Source organism: Vulpes vulpes, chromosome 2 (assembly GCF_048418805.1).
Source record: "Vulpes vulpes isolate BD-2025 chromosome 2, VulVul3, whole genome shotgun sequence".
Lineage (NCBI taxonomy): Eukaryota > Metazoa > Chordata > Mammalia > Carnivora > Canidae > Vulpes > Vulpes vulpes.
This window is the reverse complement of record NC_132781.1, coordinates 5,026,567-5,035,433: the sequence shown is the minus strand read 5'-3', so window position 1 is coordinate 5,035,433 and position 8,867 is coordinate 5,026,567.

Sequence of the window (8,867 nt, the reverse complement as noted above, 5' to 3'; positions counted from 1 at the left end):
CCCTCTGGGCAGCGCCGAGACGCGGCCTAGAGCGTCCCCGGAGCCGCCATCTCAGGTGAGGGCGCGGCGGTGGGCAACTCTCCCGAAGCTTATCCTGCCGGGGGGAGCCTCGCGAACCGCTCCGCCGCTTGCTTCCGTCGCTGCCCCGGGAGCTCTTCTGCTCTCACGCTCTCGGGCGGCGCCGCCTGGCTTGATAGCGGTCCCAGCCGCTTCCAGATTTTCTGCCAGGATCCAAAATGTCTGCGGCCGAGGCGGCTGACGCTCTAGCTCCGCGTCTCTATGCTAACACGGCCGAGCGGCCGGCGGGGCTGGAACGCCCAGCTGGGATTGATTTGAAAAGTGGAGGGCGGGGTCGCTTTCCGCGCGCTGCTTGCACCGCCCCGGAGGTGGTGCGTGGACCCGAGCCCGGCCTTTAATCCGCAGACTGTCCCCTCGAACCTGCACCTAGGGCAAGGTTCCCTGAGCGGGTCAAAGGACTCCTGCCTGCTACTGCTTGGCTCGCGGTCACGGAAGGCCTCCTCCGCTTCCACGTGCCCGCGTCGCTTAAGGACCTACTCCCCTCGGACCGAGGGGCACCTGCTCGGCGCAGTCCTGCTCCATCACCTCAGTCACCAGCGCCCCCCGCCCCGGGACCGGGCCACGTGCGCTACGAGGCACAGTTGCTTGTGTTTCATTTATGGCTGTGCACCCGCTGCCTTCCCTAACTGGGTTAGAGACCCTCCTCGGGCAGGATCCTGTATGATTCAGGGCTTCAGATTTCCCGGTGTCCCGAGCAGTGTTGGGGGCTCCAGGGGAACGCTGTCAGTACATGTCGACGGATACCCAAGAATTGCAAGGAGGGGGAAGCCTATGTGGGTCACTGGTTATCAGCCGCCCCAACCTCCCAGGGGAGGTTGGCAGGTACTGTGCTTCTCACACACCCACTACCGACTAATGAAAATACCTTTAAGGGACTCTGCCCGCTGTGACATTGGGCCTGAGGGAACCATAGACTGTGACTCATCACTTCAGGGAGGCTGATGATCCTAAAGTTCAAAACCCTGCCCCCCCATCTCCCAGCATCCCCCCATCTCCCCTATCTCCCCCACCCCCCCACCCCCAGCAGCTTGATCCACCTTCTGCTTCTGGCTTTCCAGAATTACTTGCCCCGCCTACCCCCTTGGGGCAGGTTAAATAAAAAAATAAAATACATATTTTTTAAAGCACATAAGTTAAATAGCCTAGGTCAAATTATTTTTATTTTATTTTTTTAAAGATTTTATTTATTTATTTTAGAGAGAGAAGACCTGAGTGGAGAGGGGTGGCGAGAAGCAGAAGGAGAAGGAAAGACCTCAGGCAGACTGAAGCTGAGTAGGAGGCTGCAGAGGGGCTCCATCCCACAACCCTGAGATCATGGCTTGAGCCAAAAGCGAGTCAGATGCTTAACGGACTGAGTCAGTTATATTATATATTATATATTGCCATATATATTATATATATATATATATGGCAACATGGCACTAGAGAGCACCCAGGGAAAAATAGGCTTGAGAGCTGTGATCCGTACAGAGAACAAAGTCACTGAAGTTAAGTTTCTAGCCACCCAGGCTTTTCCCTGAAGGCGTCTTCGTGTCCACCCTGGGCGCTGGGACCAGTCAAGTCCAAGCAGAAAGTAGCAGTTTTAACTACAGAGACAGCTGTCAGCATCTGGGCTGTCAAAGTGACTGAGACTTTAGGGGGCAAATTCCCGGAGAGGTCAAAACTGCACAAATCTGTGAACAAATCATTTTCCAGTTGCTGATCGACTCCTAAACAGGGCACATCCCCTGGCTGGGCTCCGAGTAACCCAGCAGAGAACAGTGCGAGGACCAGGGACAGGGTGGAAAGGTCTATGGAATGTGACAGGGAGTCCCAGAAGAAGATAGAATGAGACAGAAGTGATCTTTGAAGAGACTTGGCCAAGAATTTTCAAATCTGAGAAAAGACATCAAATCATAGGCTTCAGAAACTCAGTGCACCTCAACAGAATAAATCCTGGGAGGCCTCTCACCAAATGGGATTACATGAGAAGCCAATAATGGATCACAAGAAATTTCCCCAAGTTTGAAAATCAAGCAACACATCTCTACAAACAGAAAAAAGAAAAAAATCATAGTGACAGTTACAGAGATTCTCAGCTACGAGAAACCACGAAACCAAGCTATTTTTAACAAATGGCAAACTGTTCAGAAAGCCACATATCCAGAGTGTGGCCCAAGGTGGGAAGGCAGGAGATGGGCCTGGAGATGGGCCAGATCAGGAGTTTGGGCTTGTAGGCAGTGGGGAGGCCCGGAGGCCTTTAACCAGGGGATCTGGGGCACGGATGGGATGCGTGGGCTCAAAATACCGGAGAAGAAGAAGAACAGAGGAGACAGGGGCCCCAAATAAGAGACTAACAGCTATTAGCCATTATCACCCACAGAGTCCACAAATACATGTTTAGCACCTAGTACGAGCCAGGCCTGGGATAAGCACTAGGGGTACCTTCTCCCAGACATCTTTGGGAGCCACCCTGATGCCACATTAATTATTCACGTAGAAAATAAAGTGTGTGTGCAGGGTGCACCTGGCAGGCTCAGTTGGTGGAGCGTACGACTTTTGATCTTGGGGTTGTGAGTTCAAGCCCCATGTGAGGCATAGAGATTCTTTATTTCTTATTTATTTATTTATCTATCTATTTATTTATTTATTATTTATTTATTTATTATTTATTTATTTTAAAGATTTTATTTATTTATTCATGAGAGACACACAGAGAGAGGCAGAGACAGAGGCAGAGGGAGAAGCAATGTGAGACGCCATCCCAAGACCTCGGGGTCACAACCTGAGCCAAAGGCAGACACTCAACCACTGAGCCACTCAGGTGCCCCTATTTTATTTTTTTAAAAAGAGAGAGTGCGAGCAGGCACATTATGAGGGGTGCAGGGCCAGGAGAGGGAGAGAGAATCTTTTTTTTTTTTTTTTTTTGGGAGAGAGAATCTTAAGCAGGATGCCAGACGCAGGGCTCCCTCTCACCACTCTGAGATCATGACTGGAGCTGAAATCAAGTGTCAGATGCTGAATTGACTGAGCCACCCAGGCATCTTGAGATTACTTTAAAAAAAAAGGAAAGGAAAGGAAAGGAAAGGAAGGAAGGAAGGAAGGAAGGAAGGAAGGAAGGAAGGAAGGAAAAGAAAGAAAGAAAAGAAATAAAGAAAGAAAGAAAGAAAGAAAGAAAGAAGAAAGAAAAAGAAAATAGGGGTGGGCGTCTGCCTGGGCAGCTCGGCCAGTTGGGCGTCTGCCTTCAGCTGGAGTCATGATCCCAGGGTCCTGGGATTGAGCCCCATGTGGGGCTCCCTGCTCAGTGGGGAGCCTGCTTCTCCCCCTTCTTCTTCCCCTCCCCCCTGCTTATGCTGTCTCTCGATAGCTTTTTCTCTCTCTCAAATAAATAAATAAATAAATAAATAAATAAATAATAAATAAATAAAATCTTTTATAAAAGAAAATAATCTGGGGAAAACTTTCAACAGTGTAATCCAAATGTTCATTTGTTTTTTCAAATGTTCATTTTTTAAAAAGATTCTATTTATTCATGAGAGAGACAGAGAGAGGCAGAGGGAGAAGCAGGCTCCCTACGGGGAGCCTGATGTGGGACTCCATCCCGGGACTCCAGGATCATGCCCTGGGCCAAAGGCAGATGCTCAACCGCTGAGCCACCCAGGCGTCCCTGAGACAGAATCTCAAGCAGACTCCCCACTGTGCACGGAGCCCAACACAAGGCTTGATCTCATGACCCTGAGATCACAGCCCAAGCAGAAATCAAGAGCCAGACACTCAACCAACTGAGCCGCCCAGGTGCCCCCAAATGTTCATTTTCCATGAAGCATCGCATTAAAACAGAACATGGCTCTGTTGTTCCTGATGCAAAGCTGAGATTAACCACCCAGCCTGAGGGCACTTCTGGTGACAGTGGGTGCTCAAATCCTGGCTTCATCCTGGGACTGTCCAGGAACTGGCTGTATCTGGGGACTGTAAGGTGGCTCCCAAAAGGTTATCCCATATTCATCTTTCACGGCCCTTCCTCCCTATCTTATCAGTGGAGGGATAAGGGAAGTTCATAGTAACGTTGACATTGGGGCCTTGTGCGGGTGAGTGCTTCCAATTTTACATTTTGTGATTTCTTATCAGAGACTCCTCTAGTGGAGAAGGGCTGACCACACCGGATGGATCTAGTCCTGAGATAGGGATGCAAGGGCGAGCAGAGTCTGTCCCTGCCTCTCCGAGTTAAGTCTGGCGGGAGAGAAACAATCACCCAACCAGTGGGGTCCAGTTGGGGACAGGCTAAGCTGCTCTAAGAGAAAGCCCCCAGCATCCAGTGCTTTAAGTAAGTTACAAGCCCATCTCTACCCTACCTGCATGTGTAACAGAGCAGAGGTGGGTGGTCTAGGGCTGGCAGGTCCTCTGCTTCCAGAGCTCGGCCAGCGACTCAGGTGGTGAGTTGGCTCTTGCATCCTCAGCATGTGGCCTCCACCTCTGGATCCACAGCGGATGTTCCAGTGGTTGTCATTTCCTGACAGTGCGCGACCTGGGGGAGGAGATGCCTGGGCACTGTACAGGTCACCTCTGTTCTCACTCGAAATATGAGAAATGTGGTCACGTGGCTGTATCAGCTGCAAGGAAAGCTGGGGCAGGACCCTAGCTGGGCTGGTTCTATCACTAAAAAGAAGAAAGGAGAAAGGATACAGGGTTCCGACTGGAGGTCTTTACAAAATATAAATTTTCAAGTGTGACCAATGTATGAGAGAGAAGAACATATTGCTGGGAAAGGCAATAGCAGGGGGGGGTCGGATCCAGTCAGAGAGGTCTGAGAAGGCTCTTCAGGGCCAACGATGAGTACGAGCAGAGGGGCGAGAATAGCACATGCAGAAGCCCTGTGGCAGCAGGGGACAAGGTGAGCGAAGAACTACATGAAACCAAAAAAAAAAAGAACTACATGAAACCAGTCAGGGTGATGCCAATGGAAGAATAAAAGGATAAAGCTGAAGACACAGGGATGGGCGAGATCACAAGGCAGACCTTACAGCACTTGTGTCAAGAAGGTTTGTCTTTAATTTTAAAAGTGACAGGCAGCCACTGATCAGTTTTGAGGGGAGTCACCATCACGTCCGTAAATGTAAGTCTCCCTCCGGCTTATGAGGAGAATGGATTACTAAGTATTTTCCAAGTTTTTTGTTGTTGTTATTGTTTTGTGGGTTTTTTTTTTTAGTATTTTTTATTTTATTTTATTTGTTTATTCATGAGAAACACAGAGAGAGGCAGAGACACAGGCAGAGGGAGAAGCAGGCTCCCTGAGGGAGTGGGGAGCCTAATGTGGGACTCGACCCAGGACCCCAGGATCATGCCCAACCACTGAGCCACCCAGGCATCCCATATTTTTTTTAAGATTTATTTTATGGGGATCCCTGGGTGGCGCAGCGGTTTGGCGCCTGCCTTTGGCCCAGGGCGCGATCCTGGAGACCCGGGATCGAATCCCACGTCGGGCTCCCGGGGCATAGAGCCTGCTTCTCCCTCTGCCTGTGTCTCTGCCTCTCTCTCTCTCTCTCTCTCTGTGTGACTGTCATAAATTTAAAAAAAAAAAAAAGATTTATTTTATGTATTTGTCAGAGAGAGACAGAGAGAGACAGACAGAGAGAGCACAAGCAAGCAGAGCCCCAGGCAGGGGGAGAGGGAGGAGCAGGGAGCCCGACATGGGACTTGATCTCAGGACCCTGAGATCATGACCTGAGCCAAAGGCAGATGCTTAACCTACTGAGCCACTAGTTTCCAAGTTGAATGAGGAGCGTCCAAAGCATAGACTCCAATGTATCAGGTGATTCTCACGACAAGTTAAGTGAAGGAGGTCCTGGATGAGAAAGAGATCACGGTGGAGGAACCCACAGGGAGGCCCTGCTGACCCAAGACAGACCTGCGGCGGGTGAAGGGGCTGGGAGGGATGCTAGAGGTCTTTGGAAGGTAGAAAGACGAAGCTTGTTACCCCTCTCCAGAACCCCCTTCCTCTGCTCTCCTCTTTGTTGTTGTTGTTGGTGGTTGGTTGGTTTTTTGCCTTCTGCAGTAGGCACACTAATAGCCCCCCAAAGATGCTAACATCCCATTCCCTAGAACCGTGAATAGATTATATGGTAATAGAGACTTCACAGATGTGAAGTTAAGGTCCTTGAGAGGGAAGATTGTACTGCATGTCCTCAGCACCTGGGTGGTTCAGTGATCAGGTGTCTGCCTTCAGCTCAGGTCGTGATCCCGGGGTCCTGGGATCAAGTCCTGCGTCGGGCACCCCGCCTTGAGCCTGCTTCTCCCTCTGCCTGTGTCTCTGCCTCTCTTGTGTCTCTCAGGAATAAATAAATACAGCTTTATACTGCATATCCCATTGGGTCCAATGAATTTACAAGGGTCCTTATCAGAGGGAGGCAGGGGTGTCAGAGTGGGGAAGTGATGGGGGAACAGGGCTGGCTGAGGACAAAGCACGAGCCTAGGGCAGCACATCGACAAGTCTGTGAAACGGGCAGAGGGACCTTCCTCTACGGGCTCAACTGCCTCAATGTTCATACTTTGCTGAGGGCGAAAGGCAATCCTAGCCCAACTCCCAGGATCCCGTGAATCTACTTTAACATATAAAAATTCCTTTAGAAATTTCCTTTATCTCTAAACCCCCAAGGTACGTGTTGGCGATCACCCCCCAGGCACATGACCCACTGATGTACATCTGAAGGTCTCATGACTCAGATTTTATTAGGCGGTAATGAGTGACCTTTTCCCAACATTAGCCAGCCCCCCGCCCCCCCACGGTCCTGGGAACCTTGCTTCCAAGATTCCTTAGAGGCTTGCGCTCTCCCTAACACCCCCCACCCCAGCTCCCAGGGATATAATCAGCCACCCCTCACAGGCCTGGGCAGCCTTCCCCACTTCCCCATGGGGCCTGTCCCCGGGCTTTCATAAAACCACCATTTTGCGCCAAAGACATCTCAAGAATTCTTTCTTGGTCATTGGCTCTGGACCTCGCCCCCCCAAACCTCACTTATATTCCGAAACTTCATCAGAAGGCTATGACGATGGAAGCACAGGTGAGAGAGAGACATTTGAAGATGCTGTGCTGCTGGGTTTGAAGAGGGGGGCCAGGAGCAATGAATGCATGTAGCCTCTAGAAAGTGGAAAAGGCAAGGAAACAGATTCTCCCCCAGAGCCTCCAGAAGGAATGCAGCCCTGCCAACACCTTGATTTTAGGGTTTATGACCTTCCAGAACTGGAAGGTCATAAATTTCTGTTGTTTTAGGCCACTATGTCTGTGGTACTTTGTTACTGCAGCAAGAGGAAAAAAATACACCTGCTACCACACTCCATAATTATTCACTTACTGTGTTTGCTCATTTTTTAAATCTCTCTTCCCTTGGTAGATTGTACTCCTCCAGGGTAGGAGATTTTGTCTCTTTTTTTTTTTTTTTTTTAACTAAAGTATCCGAAACACCTAACACAGGCCTGGCAAATAGCAGGTGCTGAGTAAATGTTAACATATGGATAAGTGGATGGATGTAGAAAGGTAGGGAAAGAGAAGAGTAAAAGCTGACTTCTGGGATTTATTGGCTGGGAATCTTCTGGTCATGTTCACTTAAAAGGGAATAGAGGTGGTACAGTTCCAGGAGATCTGAGAAAACCAACACAGTACAGGGGATCTGGGGGATACAGATAGGAAAATGTGAAGGGAAGTGGTTTCCTTTTGTTTTAGAAGGGAATAAGGCTTGGGACGCCCGGCGGGCTCCGTCACTAGAGCATGTGGCTCTTGATGTCAGGTTGTGAGTTTGAGCCCCACGTTTGGTGTAATCACTTAAGAATAAAATCTCGAGGGATCCCTGGGTGGCACAGCGGTTTGGTGCCTGCCTTTGGCCCAGGGCGCGATCCTGGAGACCCGGAATCGAATCCCACGTCGGGCTCCCGGTGCATGGAGCCTGCTTCTCCCTCTGCCTGTGTCTCTGCCTCTCTCTCTCTCTCTCTGACTATCATAAATAAATAAAAATTAAAAAAAAAAAGAAGAATAAAATCTCGAGCCAGCCTGGCTGGCTCAGTGGTTTAGCGCCGCCTTCAGCCCAGGGAATGCTCCTGGAGTCCCAGGATCGAGTCCCATGTCGGGCTCCCTGCGTGGAGCCTGCTTCTCCCTCTGCCTCTGTGTGTGTGTGTGTGTCATGAATAAATAAATCTTATAAAGATTTATTTAAAAAATAAATCTTAAAAAAATAAAAAATAAATATTATAAATAAATAAAGATCTTAAAAAAAAGAATAAAATCTAAAAAACAAAGGGTGACAAGGCTTATGGTTAAGTAATTTGGGGGCGCCTGGCCCCCAACATAATATATTATATAATTATATAATTATATAATTATATATTATATATATTATAATATATAAATATAATATATAATATATATTTATATATATATATTTAAAAGATTTTTATTTATTTATTTATGAGAGATACAGAAAGGCAGAGACACAGGCAGAGGGAGAAACAGGCTCCCTGAGGGGAACCCGATGCAGGACTTGATCCTAGGACCCTGGGATCACAACCTGAGCCAAAGACAGATGCTCAACCACCGAGCCACCCAGGCGCCCCTCTGGTGCCATATATATATCAGGGGTTTTGCATGTACATATCTGCCAGCTTTTGTTCAGTGGAGGCATGAGCGTGATATCAGTTTCTCTTTTGTGGGTGGACCCAAAGTCCTGACTGTCTTTGGACATGACATTTGGCCATAGAGGGTCTGTCCCCAGGATCACTCTGCTTCGGCTTTTCCTTTCCTTAGCTGGTCCTGGCCTCTTGAC